A 12,904-nucleotide genomic window follows, 5' to 3' on the forward strand; every position below is an offset into this window, starting at 1 on the left:
TATTCATCAAGGCATTATGATTAATAGTATTAAATGAGAAATATTGATATCATAGTATTAGCAGAAGACATTCTCTCTGGAGATAATTAATATTGAAGCTGGATGAATATTTATGAGACATTTGCCTTCCCAATTTTTCACAACAATTTTCAGGAAAGAAGTTTAGACAACTTTCCCTGGTAACTTTGTCTCAATGTCTAAAGGGTCTAATGGTGAGCAAAACATTCCTTTCATTTCAGCCACTGCTACCTTTGCTCTTAATCCAGTGGGGTGGGGCAGAAAGGGCATGGATGTAGATAAGAGCCAGTCCTGGCTTGGCCACCTGTGCAAGGCAAATTACCCTTTAATCCCAGGCCCCTTTTCTATTAAATGAGGATAATGATAATGCCTAGAGCTAGTCTAGATGGAAAGTGCTTCATCAGGTCACAAAATGCTTATGATATCACAGATTCTGCAGTGTCATATTTATATAAGACAAGGTGTGACTATTCTAAGATTTTAATCAATCGATTAACTTACTACAATTAAATGCAGCTGCATGAAAGAATCAATCACATAAACATATTTTTTTTTTTTTTTTTTTTTTTTTTTTTTTTTTGAGACGGAGCTTTGCTTTTGTTGCCCAGGCTGGAGTGCAATGGTGCGATCTCGGCTCAAGCAACTTCCGCCTCCCTGGTTCAAGTGATTCTCCTGCGTCAGCCTCCCTACGAGCTGGGATTACGGGCATGTGCTACCACGCCTAGCTAATTTTGTATTTTTAGTAGAGATGGGATTTCTTCATATTGGTCAGTCTGGTCTGGAACTCCCGACCTCAGGTGATCCGCCCACCTTGGCCTTCCAAAGTGCTGGAATTACAGGTGTGAGCCACCGTGCCTGGCTAACATAATCTTTTTTAAAAGTTGTATTTATATATACATATACATGTAGATATACACACACACACACACACATTTTTTTTTTTTTTTTTTTTTTTTTTTTTTGAGGTGGAGTTTCCCTCTTATTGCCCAGGCTGGAGTGCAATGGTACCATCTTGGCTCACTGCAACCTCCACCTCCGAGGTTCGAGTGATTCTCCCACCTCAGCCTCCAGAGTAGCTGGGACTACAGGCATGCACCACCACACCCAGCTCATTTTTGTATTTTTAGTGGAGACGGGGTTTCACCATGTTGGTCAGGCTGGTCTCGAACTCCTGACCTCAGGTGATCCGCCCACTTCAGCCTCCCAAAGTACTGGGACTACAGTGTGAGCCACCGTGCCAGCCTATATTTTAACTTTTATTCTAGGTTCAGGGGTTCAGGTGCAGATTTGCTATACAGGTAAATTATGAGCCATGGAGGTTTGGTGTACAGATTATTTCATCCCTCAGGTAATAAACAACGTACTAAATAGGTAGTTTTTTCATCCTCATACCTATCCCATCCTCCACACGCAAGTAGGCCCCGTGTTTATTGCTCCCTTCTTTGTGTCCATGTGCACTCAATGTACATAAACATAATCTGGAATGAAAGAAGCCAGACACAGCAAAGTAGATGCAATCTGATTTTATGAAGAGAGCTTCTAGGAGTCTGGTCATGTTCTATTTCTTGATCAATGTCTTGTTCATGAGTGTGTTCAGTTTGTGATCATTCATCAGATTGTGAACATAAGATGTGTGCTGTTTTCTATGTATGTATGTTATACTTCAGTGAAAAGTTAACATTTTTTGTGTTTGAAGTGATGGATATACTGATACTGTGATCTGATCATTATATGTTATAAATATGAAAACATCACTATATACCTCACGGATATGTACAATTATTATTTATTAATTTTAAAATGTTAACATCTTTTGATTTAGAAACATTAGACATGACAGATTTTTAAAAAAACAGCAACAGGCCAGGCACGGTGGCTCACACTTATAATCCCAGCACTTTGGGAGGCCAAGGTGGGCGGATCACAAGGTCAGGAGATCAAGACCATCCTGGCTAACAAGGTGAAACCCCGTCTCTACTTAAAATACAAAAAAAAAATTAGCTGGGTGTGGTGGCGGGCGCCTGTAGTCCCAGCTACTTGTCAGGCTGAGGCAGGATAATGGTGTGAACCCGGGAGGCAGAGCTTGCAGTGAGCCGAGATCATGCCACTGCACTCCAGCCTGGGCAACAGAGCAAGATTCTATCTCAAAAATGAATAAATAAATTAAATTAATTTAATTTAAAAAACAGCAACAACAAAAAGCTCCAGATATGCCGATATCTGGAAATAACTCCTCTTAATATTTTGGCATAGATTCTTCCAGAATTTTTTCTATAGGTATAAACATACATTTTACAAAATGGGATCATACCATGCATCTTTGGGTAACCCAATTTTCTCACTGGATCCTATTTCACTCTTACAAATACTGACACACAAGAGTTTTTCAAACATCTTGGCTAAGTAGACAGTTTATTTATTTATTATTTGTTTATTTATTTTTAGGGTTCCTAAAACTGGACATGGTGGCTCTAGGAGGATGCGCCTCTTCCAGTCATCGGGTTTCCCCTGGAAAGACAGAACAAATTCACATTCCCACCTGCAGTGGGTGAGAAGTCCCCTTTCCTCCACATCCTTGCCAAAAATGGATATTATCATTTCTTTTCATCTTTGCTAGTCTGGAAGTTATGTGCAACTGAACACAAGAATTACAGAAGAGGCCAGGAGTGGTGGCTCATGCCTGTAATCCCAACACCTTGGGAGACTGAAGCGGGCAGATCACTTGAGGCCAGGAGTTTGAAACCAGTCTGGGCAACATGATGAAACCCTGTCTCTACCAAAACACACACACACACCAATTAGCCAGACATGGTGACACACACCTGTGGTCCCAGCTACTCGGGAGGCTGAAGTGGGAGGATCACTGGAGCCCAGGAGGTTGAGGCTGTAGTGAGCTGTGATTGCACCTCTGCACTGCACTGCAGCCTGAGCAACAGAGTGAGACACTGTCTAAAAAAAAAGGAGACAGCTGGGTTTTAAGAACCAATTCAGGGATAGAACAGAATTGGGGCTCCATCCCAACTCTGAATGAATAAATAAAAGACAGTTTCTTCAGCTGTAAAATGGGGTAAATAATAATCTTTCCCAAAGAGAAAAGCTCAATAGCTTCATCCTAGTCCTACCCACCCACAATGGCTCTCCCTTCTTCCCAAACTCCTTTTCAATCTTGTCTCCTCCCAGCAGCCTGAGTGTCCCCATATGAATGTAAATCACGTGACATGGTTTGTATCTGTGTCCCCATCCAAATCTCATGTCAAATTGTAACCTCAGTGTTGGAGGTCGGGACTGATGGGAGGTGACTGGATCATGGAGGCAGAGTTCTTATGAATGGTTTAGCACAATCTGCCCTCGGTACTGTGTAGGGAGTAAGTTCTCGTGAGATTTGGTTGTCTAACAGTGTCCGGCACCTCCCCTCTCTCTCTTCTCCTTCTGCTCTGATCTTATGAGATTCATTACTCCCCTTTGCCTTCCACCATGATTGTAAGTTTCCTGAGGCTTCCCCAGAAACTGATGCTGCCATGCTTCCTGTACAGCCTGCAGAACTGTGAGCCAATTAAACCTCTTTTCTTTATAAATTACACAGCCTCAGGTATTTCATTATAGCAGTGCAAGAACTGCACTGATTAATACTTCACACCACACCATCTCTGTCTTAAAACTCTTCCTCAGCCAGCTGTAGCACTTAGAACAAAATCTAAACTTATCCTGGCTGACTTGGGTCCACCTGCTCTCCCTTTGCCTGCCCCACTGTAGATATAGTCAGGCCTTGATATCTTTTGCCCACCTTTAAAAAATTATTATTGTGATTTACTTTTCAAAATTTTTTTTATTTTAAAATTTTTATCTTTTTAGAGATGAGATCTTGCTCTCTTGCCCAGGCTGGAGCGCAGTGGTGTGATCATAGCTCACTATAGCCTCAAATTCCAGGGCTCAAGCAATCCTCCTGCCTCAGCCTCCCAAGTAGCCCAGTTAATTTTTTTCTTGAGACGGAGTTTTGCCCTTGTTGCCCAGGCTGGAGTGCAATGGCACGATCTTGGCTCACTGCAACCTCCACCTCCCAGAATCACCTTCAAGTGATTCTCCTGCCTCAGCCTCCCAAGTAGCTGGGATTACAGGCAGGCGCCACCACACCCAGCTAATTTTGTACTTTTCATAGAGATGGGGTTTCTCCGTGTCGGTCAGGCTGGTCTTGAACTCCTGACCTCAGGTGGTCTGCCCACCTTGGCCTCCCAAAGTGCTGGGACTACAGGTGTAAGCCACCATGCCCGGCCACTAATTTTTATTTTTTACTTTTTGTAGAGACAGTCTCATTATGTTGGCCAGTCTGGTCTCGAACTCCTGACCTCAAGCAATTCTCCTGCCTCAGCCTCCCAGAGTGCTGGGATTACGTTGTGAGCCACTGTGCCCTGTCAGCCCACATTTTTGAGGCTGCACTGGCCTCTGGGTTTCTTGAATGGGCAGTCCCTCAGGCCTGCGTCTTGGGATGCTCCTCCTCCCTCTCTTTCCTGTCTTTGCCAACTTCAGTTTAAAACCACATCCTCAGGGAGACCTTCCCAGTCCTCCTGCTATTTTCTCTCCCACCATCCTGTTTAGTCCCTTCACAGTTCTTATTACTATGTGTAATGACATGTTTCTTTGCTTACTTTTGTGTTTTCTCTCCCCACCACCTGGTAAGCTCAGTGAGAGCAGAGATAACGCCTTCTGAATTTGCTGCTATATCCCCCAGCACCTAGGCCTGTGCCTCACTGTACATGTTCAACAAATATTTGTTGAATGTGTGAAAATAAGTATTTCAAAATAAAGGCTGTTGGAGCTTTAAAATATTATGAACCTTAAAGGAGTGTGATTATGGGACTCAAGTTACATAAACAGGCAGCTGTAACCTTTGTCTCTCTGATTATAGATTAGCCTTCTTTCTTACCACATTGTTTTGTAAAATGTTGTAAATGACTGAAGGGGGCCAGGGAAGATCCCTTCCACCTTCACTATTGATCTTCATTATAGATTCACTTCCTTCTTAACTTTCTGACACAAAGACTTTACAACCATCTCATTGTCTAAGATGGAATGTTTTAATCCTACTAAATTTCTTTGTTTTCTGCCTATATAAGCAAGACTTTAATTTTTCTTTTTTTTTATTTTGAGACAGAGTCTTGCTCTGTCACCCAGGCTAGAGTGCAGTGGTACGATCTAGGCTCACTGCAAGCTCCGCCTCCCGGGTTCATGCCATTTTCCTGCCTCAGCCTCTTGAGTAGCTGGGACTACAGGCGCCCACCACCACGCCCAGCTAATTTTTTGTATTTTTAGTAGAGACAGGGTTTCACCTTGTTAGCCAGGATGGTCTCGATCTTCTGACCTCGTGATCCGCCCGCCTCACCCTCCCAAAGCGCTGGGATTACAGGCATGAGCCACCGCGCCCCGCTGACTTTAACTTTTTTACTTTAGATCACTGGCTCCATTTCTCTGAAGTCCATGTTCCCTGGATGGCTATTCCTGGCTTTGAGCTCCAGTGAACTCTATACATAATCATATGTTCTAAATCATGTTACTTAAGGTTGACAAATGAATCAATAACTATTTCACTTTTCCTCCAGTTTGGTGGTGGGTAAACCCACACCCCGTAACAGGGTGAGATAGCTGCCAATTCTTTGTAACCCGTCCTTCTGGGCTGCTCTCTTCCTGATCTGAAATCTCCCCAGACCATTTCTGATCTCTCTCATCCCACATCCCCAAGTTGTTGACTGTATCACCTTCTGCAGCTCTGAAATGAAGTATATACTGTCTTGTACTGTTCTTCTAGTGTTGGAAGTGCCTCCTGCCACCTTAGGGAACCATATATTAGTTTACACTAATCTAGTTTCTTCAAATGGCAAACTGTCTCAAGAGGGTGGGAGGGCTCAAGAAATATTCATCCATTCCGCATGCATTTATTAAGCACCTACGAAGTACCAGTTATTATATTAAACACCTAGGATACAAATACGAATAAGGCACAGCATTTCCTAACTTCAGGGAGCTCACAGTCTAGGGAAGGGGGCACATAATTGTAATAGTATGTAGCAATTGCAGTGGCTTGCTATGTAAAAGACAAAGGGAGCCAGGCGCCGTGGCTCATGCCTGTAATCCCAAGACTTTGGGAGGCCAAGGTGGGCAGATCACTTGAGTCCATGAGTTCGAGACCAGTCTGGCCAACAGCCCGGGGGTTTAGTAGAAACCCCATCTCTACTAAAAATACAAAAATTAGCCAGGCGTGGTGGTGCATGCCTGTAGTACCAGCTACTCAGGAGTCCGAGGCAGGAGAATCGCTTGAACCCAGGAGGCAGAGGTTACAGTGAGCCAAGATCGAACCACTGTACGCCAGCCTGGGTGACGAAGTGACTCTGTCTCAAAAAACAAACAAACAAAAAAAGACAAAAAACCACACAGGGGAAGGATACTGAACCCAGTCTGAGGAAAAGGAGAAGAGCAGGCTTCCTGGAGAGGTGCCATCTGATCCAAGTGAGCCAGATAAAGAGGACAAAGGCATTACCAGAAGAGGGAACAGTATCAGCCCAGGCCTGGATGGAGAACAGCACTCTGTGGGCAAGGCAACAGTCAGCAGTTTAGTGTGGTTAGAAAATAAAGTGCAAGTCAGAAAGTGCTGAAAAATAAGTCAGCGAGATGGGCTGGTGCCTGCTCAGGGAAGCTGCTGTAAGTTAAGGTCGGCAGCTTGGACATTGCTATAGAAAGAGGTCACTGAACATTTTAGCCAGGAATGGAGTGGGAGGTGTTGGATTTGGGGAGGACGCGTTTGGAGGCAGGGAGATCTGGTGAGATATGACCAGGATCTGCCCTGGGTCAGTGGTAATGAAGAGAGAGAGTCAGACATAGGTTTAAGAACCTTTAAGAAGTAAAACTGGTAAGACTTCGTTATTGATTAAATGTGGAACAGATTAGAGAGAGAGAGAGAGAGAGAGAGAGAGAGAAATCAGTAGCTTGAATGACCTCATTATGATGGAATCCCAACGACAAAGAGAATACCAGGGAAGCAGTTTGGTGAGATGAGGGACATGAGGTGACATGTTGACTCTGAGGTGCTTGGGGGACGTACAAACAGCTTTGATTTTGAGTTACTTATTTTTGTAATATAATGGCAAGATGTATGGTTTGCAGATTAGCATCTCCCTTCACTGAGCTCACTTGTATTCAGCGCTTAGTATATTTCACCATGCCATCCAGGTCCCTTTTACCCCCAGCTGCTGTGAGGGCTGACTGATGACAACTCACAGCCCCTCCTTCTCCTGGGAGTCGTGGCTCCCAAAAGGCAGTCTGGCCCAAACATACAAAAGCTCGGCCCCCAGCATCAAGGGGGCATTACCTTTGTGGTGCTCTTTGGGCTTCCCGAGCTCCCTGGAGGGATCAGCCTGAAGCTGGTCTCCAGCTGAGACCACATCCTTGCTTGTCTTTCCCCACCCTGTGCTTTCTTGCCTCCTCACTCCCCTCCTCCTGAGACCACTGCCCCAATGAATCACTTGCTCAAGAATCCTCCTGCTTCTTGGGAACCCCACCGGAGACACAGGAGAAATTGGGCAGTTGGGAGTTGGTTGGCCACAGTTTCAGGAATCCACAGTCGTAAAGAGGGGGCTGAAGGTGAACTTTATTCCTCTGGACAGAGCTGGGATTGCCTTTATCCACAGTACAAGGTCATTTGTGTCATTTTTACTAGTTTTTAGTTTATTGGTTTTATTAAACCACAGTTCTCAATCTCTGAGTCAAAAGCACTTGTCAAAATTCCTGCTTACAGACTATTAAGGTTCCTGAGTTTGGAAGGAGTTCTTTTTTCCTAAATTCCATATTGCCCTTCCCTTCTTTACTCTCCATGTTTGAAATGATGTCACTGAAAGCAAGTGCTCTTTGGTGGTTGAGATGGACCCACCCGTCGCCCCTAGACTGGATCCATTTTCTCCCTTGAGCTCTTGTAGTATCTTTTTGCTTCTCTAAAGTAGCGATTCTGGACACTGTCCATGGAATTGCCCATGTGTTGCCTATTTATCAAAGAAGACTCAAGAATTGAGCATAATTCAGAGTTAACATGGCCTTCTTCTTTGTTATCTCATCAAACGTGCTTACAAAATACGTATTGAATGATAAAAATGAAAGATTAAATGAATGAATGATCAATATTGCCAAACCAGGCAAGTTCCACATAAACGCAAATTGGTTTTCACTGTGCAATGTCCTTTCGCTGTATGTCTCTTTAATCCGTTTGCTCCATCGCCTCCAATTGGTGGCAAAGACTACATCTTCTATTTCCCTCTTATCCCTGCAATAGACTATAGAAATCGTGTTTGACGGAATAACTAATTAGTCAGTCAACATTTATTGATCACAAACTATTTTAAGGGTATTTTAAAGATGGAGATTTAAAAATAAATAAAACACAGTGGTCTTTGAGGAGCTCATGATGGCCTGAGTATACAATTTGTTCTTAAATAGCGTGACTTGTAAAATACATAACTACATTTGGTTTAATATTTGTTCCTTTGTAAACTTCTCATAGAAATAAATTCACAAACAATTAAAACATTCTTTGCAGACCATGTGACTTAATTTTGTCAGCAAATATGGCCGGTATGCCAATCAGGCTCTGGCTGTAAGTGCAATCAATTCATTACTGCTTAGCTAAAAAGGCAAAGTTGCTGGTTCAAGTCCTACTGTGTGTACCTGTAGAGGAACTAAGGTCTCCACTGTGGGATGTGTGTGAATCTGAATCTAAATTGCAGGCTGGAAAGGCTTACTTTCAACAGCATGCTTCTTTAAAGTTCCAACACTAGGTTCCTTGCTTCAGGCTTTGAAATGAAATCAAAGCTGGCTTTGGCCTTGGCTTTAGCTTTGGCCTAGTAATAGCCTGATAGGTACATCTACAGTAGCTTTTTTTTTCTTTTTTTTTAATAACTCTTTCCCTTGAAAGACAGGAACACTTTGAATTTCTCGGCATCTGTGAGGTGAGTCATGCATTTTATAGGCGCAGAAATTGAAAGAGGAGTGACTTGCATATGGTCAGATAGCAAGTCCAAGAATCCGGTGAGTCCAGCACCACAGGGCCACCCAGAACTACTTGGCCTGCTGCCTATCCTCTTGTCCCTCCACTGCACTAGGCATAAATGTCAGTAAAGGAAGGAAATGTGGCCCATTGAGAGAAAATGTGGCACAAGCCAAGAGTTCACAGCACTGGAAGAGGTAAAGGCAGATCCAGATGGAGGCTCTGTTCTGCCCAGTTGATGATGAAATACTGATAGTGGATTTCTTCCTTTTCACCTGTTCCTGCCCCACTTGCCTCTGAAAGTCAGCCAGCACACTTTCCTCAGCAAATGGGTGGTGGGTTCTGGGCCAAACAATGTTATAATAAAAGCAAAAAAGCTAAACTATGCCATTGGCTCTGACTGCCTTAAAGGATTTTTGTCTCTAAGCTAGAAGACATGCTCTCTTGTACTTTCCCTGTGGGAATGGAGGCATTTTACTTGTCATCTATAGAAATTCTCCTACTTTCGGGAGTGTAAATTAGTTCAACCTTTGTGGAAGACAGTGTGCCGATTCCTTAAGGATCTAGAACCAGAAATACCATTCGACCCAGCAATCCTATTGCTGCGTATATACCCAAAGGATTATAAATCATTCTGTTATAAAGACACATGTGCAGGTATGTTTATGGCAGGACTATTTACGATAGCAAAGACTTGGAACCAACCCAAATGCCCATCAATGATAGACTGGATAAAGAAAATGTGGCACATATATACCATGGAATACTATGCAACCATAAAAAAGGATGAGTTCATGTCCTTTGCAGGACATGGATGAAGCTGGAAGCCATCTTTCTTAGCAGACTAACACAGGAACAGAAAACCAAGCACCGCATGTTCTCACTCATAAGTGGGAGTTGAACAATGAGAACAAATGGACATAGGGAGAGGAATATCACACACCAGGGCCTGTCAGGGGATGGGGGGCAAGGGGAAGGAGAGCGTTAGGACAAATACCTAATGCATGCAGGACTTAAAACCTAGATGATGGGTTGATAAGTGCAGCAAACCACCATGGCACAGGTATACCTATGTAACAAATCTGCACAGTCTGCACATGTATCCCAGAACTTAAAGTAAAATAAAAAGAAGAAAAAAATTCTCCTACTTTTTTGGCAATAATGGGTGTTAGCAAAATGATTCACCATCTATTGAATACCTATTTGAGCCAGGTACCATTGGGCATTTTTTTTGTTTTGTTTTTTTGAGACGGAGTTTTGCTCTAATTGCCCAGGCTGGAATGCAATGGGGTGATGTCAGCTCACTGCAACCTCCACCTCCTATGTTCAGACGATTCTCCTGCCTCAGCCTCCAGAGTAGCTGGGATTACAGGCACCTGCCAGCACGCCTAGTTAATTTTTGTATTTTTAGTAGAGATGAGATTTCACCAGGTTGGCCAGACTGGTCTCGAAATCCTGACCTCAGGTGATCTGCCCGCCTCAGCCTCCCAAAGTGCTGGGATTACAGGCATGAGCAACCGTGCCTGCCCCCATTGGGCATTTTACTTGGTCTTTCTAAATCCTCATGACAACAGATATTTATTAAGCAACTACCAAGTGCCAGACACCATGTTGGGGGCAGGAGACACAAAACTAAATAAGGCACAGTCCCTACTCTCTGGAATTATATATAGACTAGTGTGGAAGATGTAATCATAATCAAGTAACTGTAACACAGTTTTATAAGGACTCCAGTAAGAGGTGACCCCGGATGGTGACGGGAACACATAGGAGGAGACCCTAACCTGATTTTGGGGTCCCAAGAAAGTCTTCTTAAAACAAGTGATGTCCAAGCACTATTAGACTGGAGGGAATTCTTTTTAGAGACAGGCTCTTGCTCAGCCGTCTAGGCTGGAGGGCAGCGGCGCAATCATAGCTCACTGCAGCCTCGACCTCCTGAGCTCAAGGGATCCTCCTGCCTCAGCCTCCCAAGTAACTGGGACCACAGGTGTGCACATCACACCAAGCTACTTTTAAAAAATATATATTTTTTTGCAGAGATAGAGTCTCACTATGTTGCCCAGGCTGGTTTCGAACTCCTGAACTCAAGTGATCCTCTTGCCTCAACATCTCAAAGTATTGGGATTACAGGTGTGAGCCACTGCACTCAGCCCTAGATGGGAATTGTCGGCTCCAGACTTATCTCTGAGCCTCACAGAGTTTGTGGAAGATAGAATAATGACCCCCAAAGATGTCCATATCCTTATCACCAGGACCTGTGAACATACATGGCAAAAAAAAAAAAAAAAAAAAAATCTTTGTCAATGTGATTAAGCTAAACATCTTGAGATGGGGAGCTTATTTATACTGAATTAGCTGGGTGGGTCCACTGTAATCACATGTAATCCCTTATAAAAGGAGTCAAGGCCGGGCATGGTGGCTCACCCCTGTAATCCTAAGGTCGCCTGAGGTCAGGAGTTTGAGGTCAGCCTGACCAACATGGCGAAAACCCGTCTCCACTAAAAATACAAAAGTTAGCCAGGTGTGGTGGCACATACCTGTAGTCCCAGCTACATGGGAACCTGAGGCAAGAGAATTGCTTGAACCCAGGAAGTGGAGGTTGCAGTGAGTCGAGATTGGGCCACTGTACTCCAGTCTGGGTGACAGAGCGAGACTCCATCTCAAAAAAAAAAAAAAAAAAAAAAAAAAAAAAAAAAAAAGAAGGAGTCAAGGTCAGGTGTGGTGGCTCATGCCTGTAATCTCAGCACTGTGGGAGGCCAAGGCAGGAGGATCACTTGAGCTCAGGCTGCAGTGAGCTATGACTGCACCACTGCACTCCAGCTTGGGTAACAGAGTGAGACTGTGTTTCTAAAGAAGTTGGTTTTTGTGTGTGTGTGTGTGTGTGTGTGTGTGTGTGTGTGTGTGTTTTAAATAAATAAATGAAGAGGGAATCAAGAAGGTCAAAGTCAGTAGTGGGAGATGTGACAACAGAAGCAAGAGATTAGAGTGATGTGAGGCAGGGGCCATGAGCCCAGGAATGCATGTGACCTTCAGAAGCTGGAAAAGGCAGGAAAACAATTGATCCTTAGAGATACCTGAAGGAGCCTGCCCCGCTGACACCTTGGTGTAGCCTGCAAGACACATTTTGGACCTCTTCCACAATTGTAAGAGAATAAATTTGTGATGTTTTAAGCCACTAGGCTTGTGGTAATTTGATACAGCAGCAATAGAAAACTAATACAGAGTTTAAGATATAACTTGCCTGGTGACACAAATTAGACAATGATGAAGCCAGGATTAAAACCTAGAGTGAATAATTCCAAAGCCCAAGTGGTCTTTCCTCAGAGCTCATGTTGCCTCTTAGGAAACCCTTTGGGTCTTCATTCAATATAATTTGAAGAACTTGTCTATCAGTCTCCCTTCTCTCTTGCCTGAGGCACAAATATATGCTCACGGAGACAGTAAGTGGCATTAGATGCAAAAATGCTGGAATGCGAGAGGACGAACATCTGCAGATCAATGAATGTTTGTTTTCTGAATGGTATTGTGGAAAAGGAACTGGATTAAATGTTAAGAGACTTAGTTCTAGTCCTAGTACTGGTATTAACTAGCTCTGAGACTAGAGCAAAGCCCTTAACATTTCTAAGCCTCTGTTTTGCTCATCTGCAAAATGAGGGCTTAAGCTAGGTAGTTTTTGATCTTCCTTTAGTTTCAACTTTCTACATTTCCTCAAGACTACCAGTATGTCCTGCCTGTTCTCTCCAGGACACACACTTTGAGGCCATTTGAGCCTCTAATGGGAGTTCAATCTTAGCAACTTAGATGCCAGTTCATCTATTATTTAGCCAAGGACAAAGAAAGAGACCTCTCCTTTTCCAGTGTCAG

The sequence above is a fragment of the Chlorocebus sabaeus genome, chromosome 25, assembly GCF_047675955.1.
Source record: "Chlorocebus sabaeus isolate Y175 chromosome 25, mChlSab1.0.hap1, whole genome shotgun sequence".
In the NCBI taxonomy this organism is placed as follows: domain Eukaryota; kingdom Metazoa; phylum Chordata; class Mammalia; order Primates; family Cercopithecidae; genus Chlorocebus; species Chlorocebus sabaeus.